Source organism: Uloborus diversus, chromosome 8 (genome assembly GCF_026930045.1).
Source record: "Uloborus diversus isolate 005 chromosome 8, Udiv.v.3.1, whole genome shotgun sequence".
Classification (NCBI taxonomy): domain Eukaryota; kingdom Metazoa; phylum Arthropoda; class Arachnida; order Araneae; family Uloboridae; genus Uloborus; species Uloborus diversus.
This window is the reverse complement of record NC_072738.1, coordinates 128,804,140-128,816,098: the sequence shown is the minus strand read 5'-3', so window position 1 is coordinate 128,816,098 and position 11,959 is coordinate 128,804,140. Positions and strand designations below refer to the sequence as shown.

At 32.8% G+C, this 11,959-nt stretch overlaps 1 long non-coding RNA gene across 1 annotated transcript; it reads left to right on the top strand.

Annotated features, from left to right (window-relative positions):
• The first annotated feature begins 3,101 nt into the window (after positions 1-3,101).
• Positions 3,102-11,757, top strand: LOC129227585 (uncharacterized). The gene is made up of 3 exons (XR_008580852.1): positions 3,102-3,227; positions 5,702-5,766; positions 11,682-11,757. It is a non-coding gene; the product is annotated as an uncharacterized LOC129227585 (long non-coding RNA).
• Positions 11,758-11,959: the final 202 nt, after the last annotated feature.

The following is an 11,959-nucleotide window of genomic DNA, read 5'->3' as shown; positions in this document are numbered from 1 at the left end:
CCCTAAAATCTGGCGCACTAGGCAGCCGCCTATGTCGCCTACTCCAAGAGCCGAGCCTGGACAGACACCCGCTTGACAGACACCTTTCAGCTTTATTATTAACTAGTGCTACCTGCACGACTTTGCCCGTAATATAAAAATTAATAGGTCTTTTGGTTCGCCTGTATATTTACAAATAATGTATGGTGAATTTTCTCGCCAGTTGGCTTGTACCCATGTTACGGTTTCACGTTATGATAATTTCGTATCTCGCCAATTGGCTTGTGCCCATGTTACGGTTCCACGTTATGATAATTTCGTAATTTACTCGCCCATCTTATGATGATTTTGATCTTAAAATTGGAATAGAAGAAGAACCACGTCGAATTTTCGAAATATCGCTTCAAGGTGCACACCCCCATGCTACAAACTTACTTTGTGCCAAATTTCATGAAAATTGGCCGCACGGTCTAGGCGCTATGCGCGTCACAGAGAACCTGACAGACAGACAGAAATCCGGACAGAGAGACTTTCAGCTTTATTATTAGTAAAGATAAAGATTCAAAATCTTCATGATTTATTACTTTTTCGTAATGCACAAACTGTTTGTCTGAATTCCTTCATCAACCATCCTCTTAACACGAAGTCTTCTAATTTCCAAACAGGACGATAGAGCTGCAGAGTTCATTCCCGTGGCCAAGCCGGAGATCGAAACCGGATCGTCTTGGCAAAAGAAAAATGACTCAAATTACGTGGAATTCAAAACTTTTGGGTAAAAAAATACTATAATTTCTCTTCCAATTTTAGTATCGAAATTCTCTCTTGCTTCGGTGTTAAGGTTTGATTTTGGAAACCAACTGAAGCGATGACATACGCAAAGCTCTTAGAGCATCAACATTGTAAAACAGTGTTCTGCAAGACATGAGAGAACTGAAGAAAGTTTTCAGAAAATACAAAATTTGGAAAACATTGTGTGAAAATTAAGCAAAAATAGCGACAGTCCTGTGTTATGGATTACTTTAAGTAAGGTGAGTTGTACATCAGTAGGGGAGACCGGGGTTAGTTGTTACACTTTTTTTCAATATTTTTTACTATTTCAAGTATTTACATGTGTGAAACTTTAAAATGCATCTAGATTGATTAACATTCATTACATATTTTTTTAAAAAATGATTAGAAATCACTACTCCAAAATATTTCAAGTCCTTTGAATACATGTACATTGTAACAACTTACCCAACCACGGGGCATGTTGTTACACTGCATGGGGTTAGTTGCTACATAAGATATATATAAGTAGTAAAATAAATCTTACACATTTAGTGATTTATTCTGTTAGAATTATAAAAATTCTCAACCACGTTAAAAATCAAAAACTTTTTTGGCTTTACAAATTTGCTTCATTAATGACTTATTCCGATAAACTATCTTCATCATAATCATTGTCCGAATTACAATTTTACAAGCATATAATTCATCAAACTTAGCACATCGGTCCTGTGCTCAATCGTCACAATTTCATTGAAGCTATTTAGATGGTGTTTTGGATTCTAAGTACGGTTTAGCGCACTCTATGCAGAACCAGTTTTCATCATCTTCATCCGAAGGATGCACTGTTTGGATGCACCTTTTTGCACTTTTTTTCTGCCTTTGTGTCTGTTGATTTCTTCTTAGTTCGAGACAATTTCCTTTTCAGGATTTTTGCTTCCCAGCTTCGGCTTGCAAAGTATTTTTTATTGTTGTATCTGTTAAAGTGGGGCTGACCTATGGTTTCCGCTTGCGGTCCGTCTTCACTTCTGCGCTCTCTGCGGCGTTGGAGAAAAGACCTAAATTCGAATAATACATTATTTGTCATTATTATCACTGGTTTTATAATTATTATTTATTCAACAACACATATTAACAATAAATTAAATCATACAATGAAAGAGATCAGAATTATTATTATTATTATTATCGTCATCCAACTACAGTATTTCATATGAATTAAATTATGCAATGAAACATATCAGAAATACTACTTACCATCATTTTTCATCTTACTGCAGAATCTTTGTATTATCATGAAATTTATTTCGCATTGATCGACTGCCTTTCGTAATGAACTAACTGCCATTACTTCTTTACCCGCCTCTAGGTATGTTTCTTTAGGTGTTTTGCCCCTGTCCGTCTTGTTTTTATAGTCCCCCGCCATATCACCTTTCAAAAGAAAACATGATATGAAATTAAAACTTGCATGGGGTAAGTTGTTACTTGTAACAACTAACCCCAACAAAATTGTAACAACTTGCCCCATATGACGCCACTTCAAATCGTGGCCCATATATTACTGGTATTATATCTTTGTACAAAACTTTTAAATATGTTAGCACATGCCTGAAAATGTAGGCTTTCACGTGGTATAGAAATCAATCTGTTATCTGCAACGGCTTAGTCACAATTAGAAAAATAACAGCGGAAAGAAAAATTACTTCCAGACTCAAAAAACAGTCTTCCTTGAGCACTGTCCCTGCTATTGACTGCTTGCACTCCAGTGACCGTAAGGGAATGCAGATGAGTGAGAGTTATCATCTGGTGCATGGAAAATCAGTTTCTACTGGTGGTTAATTTTAAATTCGAATGTAACAACTTATCCCGTGTAACAACTAACCCCGGTCTCCCCTACTTTGTTTGAGCACGTTTTCAAACTACCTTATTCAGAATTAAAATTAAACAAAAAAATTAGGAGGTCACAGGGATCTCCCGTGACCTCCCATTGGGGAGTCCTACCAAAGTCTCACAAGCTTTAAGATTGGAATAAACACTGGAATACGGTCACATTCTTCAGTAAAGCAAGCGAAAATGTTTTTTTCAAAAACCATGTATATGACTCTCTTTCACTGAAAAATCAAGACGATTATTATGTAGTTTTAGCTATTACATAATAACCTAACCACCAACAACTTAAAGGAATTACACACACCTAGAGGATAAAAACATTTATCAGATTTTCAACTAATGTTTCAAAATTTTACGGCATAAAAAACCGTGGGATTCTTCACACATGACAGCGTCGATAAAGTGAAGCTAAAGGTTTGAAAGTGTGTAAGGAAATCTTTATCAAAAAGCAAGGTAATGATAACATTTTAAGGAATGCAGTGGTTTTTTTTTAGTCATTTACTGCTTCAGCATGAACTGGATAGTGATTTTCTGTGTAATTTGCGGGTTGTGTTCTCAAAATCTCGCGGAGAGCCGTCATGTGGAACATGGTAAAAATTAAATTGATGTATTTTAATTACACATGTACTATGAAGTTGTGAGATTGCGGGTTGTTGTGCCGTGGTCTGAGTGTTGTCCCCCTCAGACCACGGTACAACAGCCAGGAATCTCACAACTTCATTAAAACCGGCCGTGAAAGCCTTCATCCTTACTGTTATGTAATATATTTTGAATTCCTTGAAATTAATTATTTATCCTCAATATCAATGAGATAGCAATAAGTAAACCATTAAAACGCAACGTAATTTTAGTGGAAGAAATTTATTTCATATATTCCAGACATTACAACAACAACTTCTGTGATATGAAAGCCAATCAGATCAGCCGAAAGTCATTTTAACTAATCCAAAACATTTTTTTTGTATCAGAGAAGGTAGTGGAACATTCATAAGGTTAATTGATAGTTAGCCGGTAAATAAAAAAAATGAGTTACATATCCCTGGCCATTAATTGCAAAAGGGCACCAATTATTCGAGTTTCAATTAAACGAACTGTTCCATTATCAGAATCTTACAATCCGACTCATTTTTTAATACAACTGAACAGGCAAGGTTGAAAACTTTCCCTAAAAAATTCACTCATTTTGGTTTACAAGTGAATATTTTTAACAATTTTTTTTTAAAAATTAAATCATGAAACAGCATCTCAACGTCTAAAGTTAAATTTGCTCAGTGAATTCGTCTTTTAATTTTGGGCCAATCCACGTGTTGGGACAGGACATTTAGAGTAATTTAGTCAATAGATTTTGTTTCATAAATGCGCATAAAACAAGCTAGAAATGTTATTTTTGATAGCAACAGCAAAGATTTGGCATAAGATTTATATAGAACATCAAAAGTTATTGTTTTTAAATAAATTAATTGAAGAATATGCAGTAAAATGTCCGTAAAAGAACGGGACTCGTATGAGTCCCGTTCCGTCGCAGGCATTTTATTGCATATCGTTCAATTATTTTCTTCAAAATGATTAGCTTTTCATGTTCTACCTAGTTCTTATGACAAGTCTTTACTGTTGCTATCAAAAATAAAATTTTCTAGCCTGTTTCTTTTGAATTTAAGAAACAAAATCTACTGACAATCCTACTTCAAATGTCCCGTTCCATCACATGGAATGGCAATTTCATTACAAGTCATTGTTATCAATAAATTATATTTCAATAAATTTTTAATTCTCTCCATACAAATTCACATTTTGACATCAAAATTTGAATACTGTCATTTTTGGTGGGATATATTATATTACATTGCAACTCAGTTGGAAAAGTGAACATGATCAAAAATAAAATTTTCTAGCCTGTTTCTTTTGAATTTAAGAAACAAAATCTACTGACAATCTTACTTCAAATGTCCCGTTCCATCACATGGAATGGCAATTTCATTACAAGTCATTGTTATCAATAAATTATATTTCAATAAATTTTTAATTCTCTCCATACAAATTCACATTTTGACATCAAAATTTGAATACTGTCATTTTTGGTGGGATATATTATATTACATTGCAACTCAGTTGGAAAAGTGAACATGATGGCCAATTTATTTTCCTATTATTTATTTCCTTAATTTTTTTTATTTAGGATTAATTCCTGACAGTACCACTTTTATGAGGTTTATTTTGTATAATTACCCTTGGTAAGGGTCTATACAAATCATTAAAGATTTAAGTTTTTGCATATTTGTATAAAATGATTACAGCTGCTGATTTATTTCATTTTGTTTTTCGATAAAAAATCTAAAAGAACTTCCCGTTCCCTCATTTGTTATGAATGCATGTATAACCACCCTACTTTTCCGTACAAAAAAGGGGGGATGGTAAAAAGCTAGAAGAATAATGAAAATGCCTCTAAAGTAAATCAGAAGACAAAATTAATTATTTCAAGGAACCTTCAACTAACGATTCAATGTCCGTCGGTCTCTTCCTCCCCCCTCTCCTCCCACTTAAAAAAAATTACGTGGTTGTAGATTCGATCAAAATTATTTTTTGTTTGAAATTAACTGATCCATCACACCTCATTCCCATGAATGACTTAAAGTGGGGAAAAAATGATCTTTCGATTTGAGGGTATTTTTTGAGCAAGTAAAAAAAATTAAAAAAAAAATAACGCTGGCGTCTACGGAAGAAATTCAAACATTTTTATCTTCAAAACTATAGCACCGAAAAATATTTCTAGCTCCAAAAAAAAACGAGAAAGTTAGAGATTTTGAGTCAAATGTAATAAACAAATGTTTACTACATTATACTCAGATTATCTGCAATTTTAGTTTCATGTTTCGGAAGCAAAAATGGAATAGTTATTAATAAAAACCAAACTACATTTCTACATAGACTAAAAATTTGACAGATTGAATCAAAGGGAAGTGAAGCCGAAGTGTGTTATTTTTCAAACAAAAGAAAAAGTTGCAGAATTTTTTTATCCTGCTTCGAACTTTTAATAATTTTGTCTAAAGTAGCTACTTTATTTTAGATGGAGATCGTGCAATGGAAAATCCAGATCTTTTTGAAGGTGATATGTTAGGTTTTACACCTGAAGTAAGTATGATTAATGATTTGGACAATTTAAATGCGAAATATTACTGCCATATATTTCCTTGTATTTGAGTTATCTTTAAGCATGCTTTTTCATAAATGTATTACTAATTTTTGTAGAAAAACTCTGTAGTTAAGCTGCATATTTTGGAGCTCGTCACTTCGTCATTAGGATTTATCCTTACATATTTTGACATTTCCAATCAAACATTAGAATTTTTCACTTTCAAATTATTATTCTCTTCACAAGCTTTTGTAGTTTTCCTTTATACATTAGAATTTTTGACTTATTCATTAGGAGATCCCCCTCAGTCTTTTGAAGTTTTCTTTCAAAAATAACAATTTTTCATTTAGTTCTTAGGATTTTCTTCAGTTTTTTAAAGTTTTCCTTTAAACACTCGAATTGAAGTCAATACGATTCCCCTTAGTGTTCTAAATTTTTACCTTAATCACATTATGTTTTCAATTAGGTATTAAGATTCCCCTTGCGGACTTTGGAGTTTTTCCTTTAAAGATTTAAATTATAGTCATGATGATTCCCCTCAGACTGTTAAAGTTGCCTTTAGACATATTTTTTTTATTAAGTCATTATTATTCCCTTCACAGTCTTTTGAAGTTTTCCTTTAAGCTTTGGAATTTTTCACTTAGTCATTATGATTCCATTTAGTCTTTTGAATTTTTCATTTAAGCATTAGATTTTTTCATTTAATCTTAAGGATTCCTTTCCCAATCGTTTAAGTTTTCCTTCAAACACTGGAATTGTTCACTAAGTCATTGGGATCTTCTCAGTATTCAGAGTTTTCCTTTGTAGTTACTATTTTTTACTTCACAGAATTTCTTCTGGTTCATTAAGATTTTCTTTCAATGATTAGAATTTTTGCACTTAGTCATTAGAGATCTCTTTCAGTCATTTGGAGTTCTCTATAGAATTTTGCTTTTAGTTTTTCAGCAAGGTATTGAGAATTTTTCCCTAATATTTAAAAAGTCAATAAGAGTTATACTTTTATTATGTTCAAATCGCTATCATATGTAACTATTACGCTTTGATACTGTACTCAAAGTGCCCACGGTATTTAGACCCTTGCATCAGTACATATTTGTAAAATTAGTTAAGTTGTACTTGGTTGCCAACGCATCAATTAGGGCAAAGTGAAATAATTAAGCTAACTTAGAATTTCAGAATGAACAAATTGGAGATTTGGTTTTAAAATTTCTGTGGGGGGGGGGGGGTGCACTCCCAGTAATCAGTTATGCACAATATAAGATAAGATAAATAAATATTGTGCTGAACAGTAAAATAAGAAAAACAACGTTAAAAAAAGCACAAATTTGCCAATTACAGCAGACACGTGTTTCGGCGTTACAGGGAACGCTTTTGTCGGATGTCTTTTCATCCATAAGCTCATTACTTTTTGCACTGAAAAAGGCGTTCCCCGTAACGACGAAACACGTGTCTGCTGTAATTGGCAAATTTGTGCTTTTTTTAACGTTGTTTTTCTTACTTTAATGCACAATATGTACTTTTTGACATAATATGAATAATTTTGAAGCTTGAGGGTATACGCTATATGGCTAAAAAATGTTTGAGAGTATACGGCGCATGTGGAGTATACCCTACGGGAACACCGCTGGTTGAAACATTATTGTTTACTTTTGGAAATAAATGTGTACCTTCAAAAAAAAAAAAGTGAAATTTTTTTTTTACTTTTTTTTATAGGGTTAAAGTGAAAAACAAAAATGTTTGTTTTGAAATATTTTTTATTAGATTATAAAAAATATTTTGATCAAATGAAAGGGTAAATAGGAGGAAAAATGAATAAAAGTAAAAACATAATGAAGCAATAAATGAATGAATAAGTAGATTAATTAATTAATGTACGAGAAATATAAATAAGTGAATTAAATAGTGAATGAATAAGAAAACAAGGGAATGAATGAATAATTAAGTGAATTATTAAATGAAAAAATGCAAATGAAGTTATTAGTAAATGAAAACGTAAGTGGTTTAATGAGTGATTAAATGAGTAAACGAAATGAACTACATTACTTTGCTCCGCATGCACTTGATTAATTGTGCAAAAGATTTAAAATACAAATAAACTTGATATTGACTAATTAAATAGCGCACTGATTAGTAGGTCTCAACTAATATTTAAACTATTAATAACAAAAACTTTATCAATTTATAATATTAAAAATAATTTTTGATTTAAAACAAAATACAGTGGTCGCCGTTTCTATGAATCAGCTTCTACTGTCTGACCATCGATTGTATGGAAAGTCAAACATCCGTTTTACAGCCGGAAATGGACGAATCTATTATTTTTTTTAGCGATGCCAGCTTTTACAGAAGCAGAGTCTCATTCAAATGAGCGGAATACGCGCATCAAATTTTTACTTTTCCCCCTCATTCACATAGATTCGTCTTATCTGGACGTTTAAAAGTTCCCTACAATCCGTAGTTGGACAGTAAACAGTTTTGATTCATAAAGCGGCTGATTCAATAAAGCTGGATTTCATTCTGTTTTTGACAAATTGATTCATTAAAGCGGTTGATTCAAATAACCACTGATTCAATTAACCAGCGTCCACTGTATTTCAATATGAGTATCAATTTTTGAAAATTGTTTGTATTATCAATGCTTTAATATCCAGAGGTAGCTTTTTTCTGACTAGAATAGACTACTTGTGTTTCTTCACAGTTAAAATATTTCCAGATAGGTGATGCTAAAGACAGTAAATAGTTCACCATTTCACTTTACCCCGCTCTTTCAGTTTGTCCCGCTCTTTCACTTTACCCCGCTCTTTCACTTTACCCCGCTCTTTCACTTTACCCCGCTCTTTCACTTTACCCCGCTCTTTCACTTTACCCCGCTCTTTCACTTTACCCCACTCTTTCACTTTGCCCTGCTGTTTCACTTTGCTCCACATTCCCCTATATAAGAACTATTTGTTTTCCAAGAATATCTACGTTAGGCTAATTCCATGCCAAACTACACCATAGTACAGAATTGTGGGTTTACCTTTCCATTCATTTTTTCTAAAAAGAATTGCATACATAATAGATTCAACTTTAATATTTATGTAAAACTAAGAACAATTCGTTCTTTATGCATTTTTTGTATGGATTTTTATCGTAAAAAAATATTTTTTGGAGAAGTAGCGTGAGTCACATTGGTCATGTAGTGTAAGTCACGCGTAAAATGTCATGTTATAGGGTCTGGTGTGGTAAAGTGGTCATAAAATCGTAGGTTTTTAACTTTGGTGGATAATAAATACAACAAATTATTTAAACACTTCAACTTTTTTTGTTGTTATTTTACATTGCATTATTAAAGTACACAGTACATTGAAGTTTAGAAAAAAAAAATTTGATTTAATTAGTTTTATAACAGTTTCTTTTCCCTTTGTATTTATGACCACTTTACCCCATGGGACGGGGGAGAGTGGTCATAGCACGGGGTAAAGTGGTCATAGTTAAAAATAAATGCAAAACCATATTAAATAACCCTAATATTTGTATATTTCAGTTATTTTTATGGTTACAAGTATATGCACTAATATATTTGTGTATACGCGAGTATATACATGTCGTGTAAACATGAGTAAACACGTTCATATATGAGTAGATACATGTATACATCAGTTACATGCATGCACGTGCCTACTCAAGTATATACGTGTATACACGAGTATATATGCCTGTATACGTGATTACCTAAAGGAGTGTTGACGTATTTACATGAGTATATATGTGTCATGTTTATATACGTGTCACGTGTATGTATGCGTATAAACAAACGTCATATGCATGTATGCACTTGTATCTCGAGTATACACGTGCATACCTAAGTATATACGTGTATAGTAGACGTATATACGCATATATGTACAAGTGTACATGTGGATAGATACATAAGTGTACATAAATGTATATACGGGTGTACACGAGTTAATTCGTGGATGCATCCAGTGCGTGTTTGTACGTGTCGACTCACGCATATACATGTATAAAGAAAGTACGAGTATATACGTATGTATACGTGTAAACACAATTATATACCTGAAAAGACGTATATACGTACATTTACGTGTATACACTAGTACATATATGTATACACGAGTATATACGCTTATGTACATGCATGCCTACAGAGTGAATTCAAGCTCTTGAGCAAAAATCTGAGAGGTGTGAGAGGGGAGGATAAACGGCAAAGAATAATAAGGAGCTTATGGTCGCTGACGCGCTACATGCACATAAAGCCAGAAACTGATGGATGCAAAAACGGTCACAAATTTTTTACACAAAGTTGATTTTACTCAAAATTTTAGTTTTTAAGAAATATTTAGAGCCCTTTTCAAAAGTTACGGCCCGTAGTAGTTCTAAAACATGCATCGCAACAAAGGCGCAGCGACGGCTGAAAATTTTTCAAAAGTCTTGTTATTAAAATAGAGAGTGCTTTGTGATTTGCGACGCATGTATTACAGCTGCAGGCCACAAATTTCTTCAATCGCTTTAAAACTTTCTTACGAATGGAAATGCTGCGTAAAATTGTCTTAGTAGAACAAATTTGGGACCTGTTTTGCATCCATCAGTCTTTGGCTTTGCGTGCATGTAGTGCGCCAGCATTGTGTGTGTGACCATATGTTCCTTATGATTCTTTCTTCTTATCCTCCCCTCTAACACCTTTTTAAAAATTTTCCCACTAGTTCAAACTCACCCTGTATACTTGTATATCATATGCTTGTATGTAAGAGTCTACTCGAGTACGTACGTGTATATACGCGTCTACCTGAGTATATAAGTGTTCGTATACATACGAGTAAAAGCAAGTATATACGTGTATATTCGAATGTATAGATAAAGAATACCCATATCGCTGATGCCCATGTACGTATTTATTGGTGCATTTGTGTGAATACGTTTATATACGCGCCTACACGAGTATATGCGTATGCATACGTATATACCCGTATATGTAACCCCATTTACTGTAAAAACAATACATATTAAGTGAAATTAATATTTAATTTATATCTGCCTTATACTTAACTATTAAGTGACATTAGATGAACAATATTCGTTAAGCCTAATATTATGACCACTTTACCCCATCTTACTGAAATGGTTCTAAAAAATTATCTAAAATATATTCAGCTAACTGCTAATGAGTAAGCGGTCTTAAGACATGTAGGAAGCTTCCTGTGCCGTCAATCTGTTCCTAATTCTAACAAACAAAATTTCCCAAAGAAGTTTAAAGAGGTGTTTAGATTTTTAAAATTTTCATATTTACACAAAATATTTTTTTTTACCAAATAAAATTTTTCCAGTTTTGAAATTTTTTATTCAAAATGTAGTTTCTAACTCCCCGAACCTAAAATAAAATTTTCACATTCATTCGAACATTTATTTCCAAGCTGTAGTCATTTATTTGACGTATGACCACTTTACCCCATTGACCACTTTCCCCCACCAGACCCTACTAATTATATATTTCATTAATCTAATCTTCATAAACTAATTATATATTTCATTAATCTAATAGCAATATAAAATTAAAGTATTATTATTATTACAAGTTACAACCACCTAAAAGAATTTTTTTTCACTAAACAGAGATAAAAAACAGGAGTTTTTGTACTTAATACCGTATCACTTCCTTTTCGTGTAGTGAGTCACAACTGAGCTTTATACATGTACACAGAATATGCAACGAAGTGGATGAAATTTAATGGCTAGGATATATAATTCAAAAATCAATCAAGGTTAAACAACAGGTGAAACTCAGTAATTTGTCATAATAGTATTTTCATGGTCATTTTAAGATTTAGGTTTAGCTCACTAGTAGAGTAAGTCACACATGGAACTATCCTTTAGTGATCGTGATCAATTTATGCATTTTTTCCCTTCTTTTAAGGACAGAAATGCTGTTACAGGCAGACGAAGATTATGGCCTGAAGGGAAAATCCCTTATGTAATTGATCCTGCTTTAAGTAAGTTCAAAAATCACATTTTTTTTTTATTTATTAAATAACAGTCTTTACTAAAAAATAATAAAGCTGAAAGTCTCTCTGCCTGTCAGGATCTCTGTCCGTCAGTATCTCTGTGACGCGCATAGCGGCTAGACCGTTCGACCGATTTTCATGAAATTTGGTACAGCATGATTTCTATCATGGGGATGTGCATCTCCGAAGC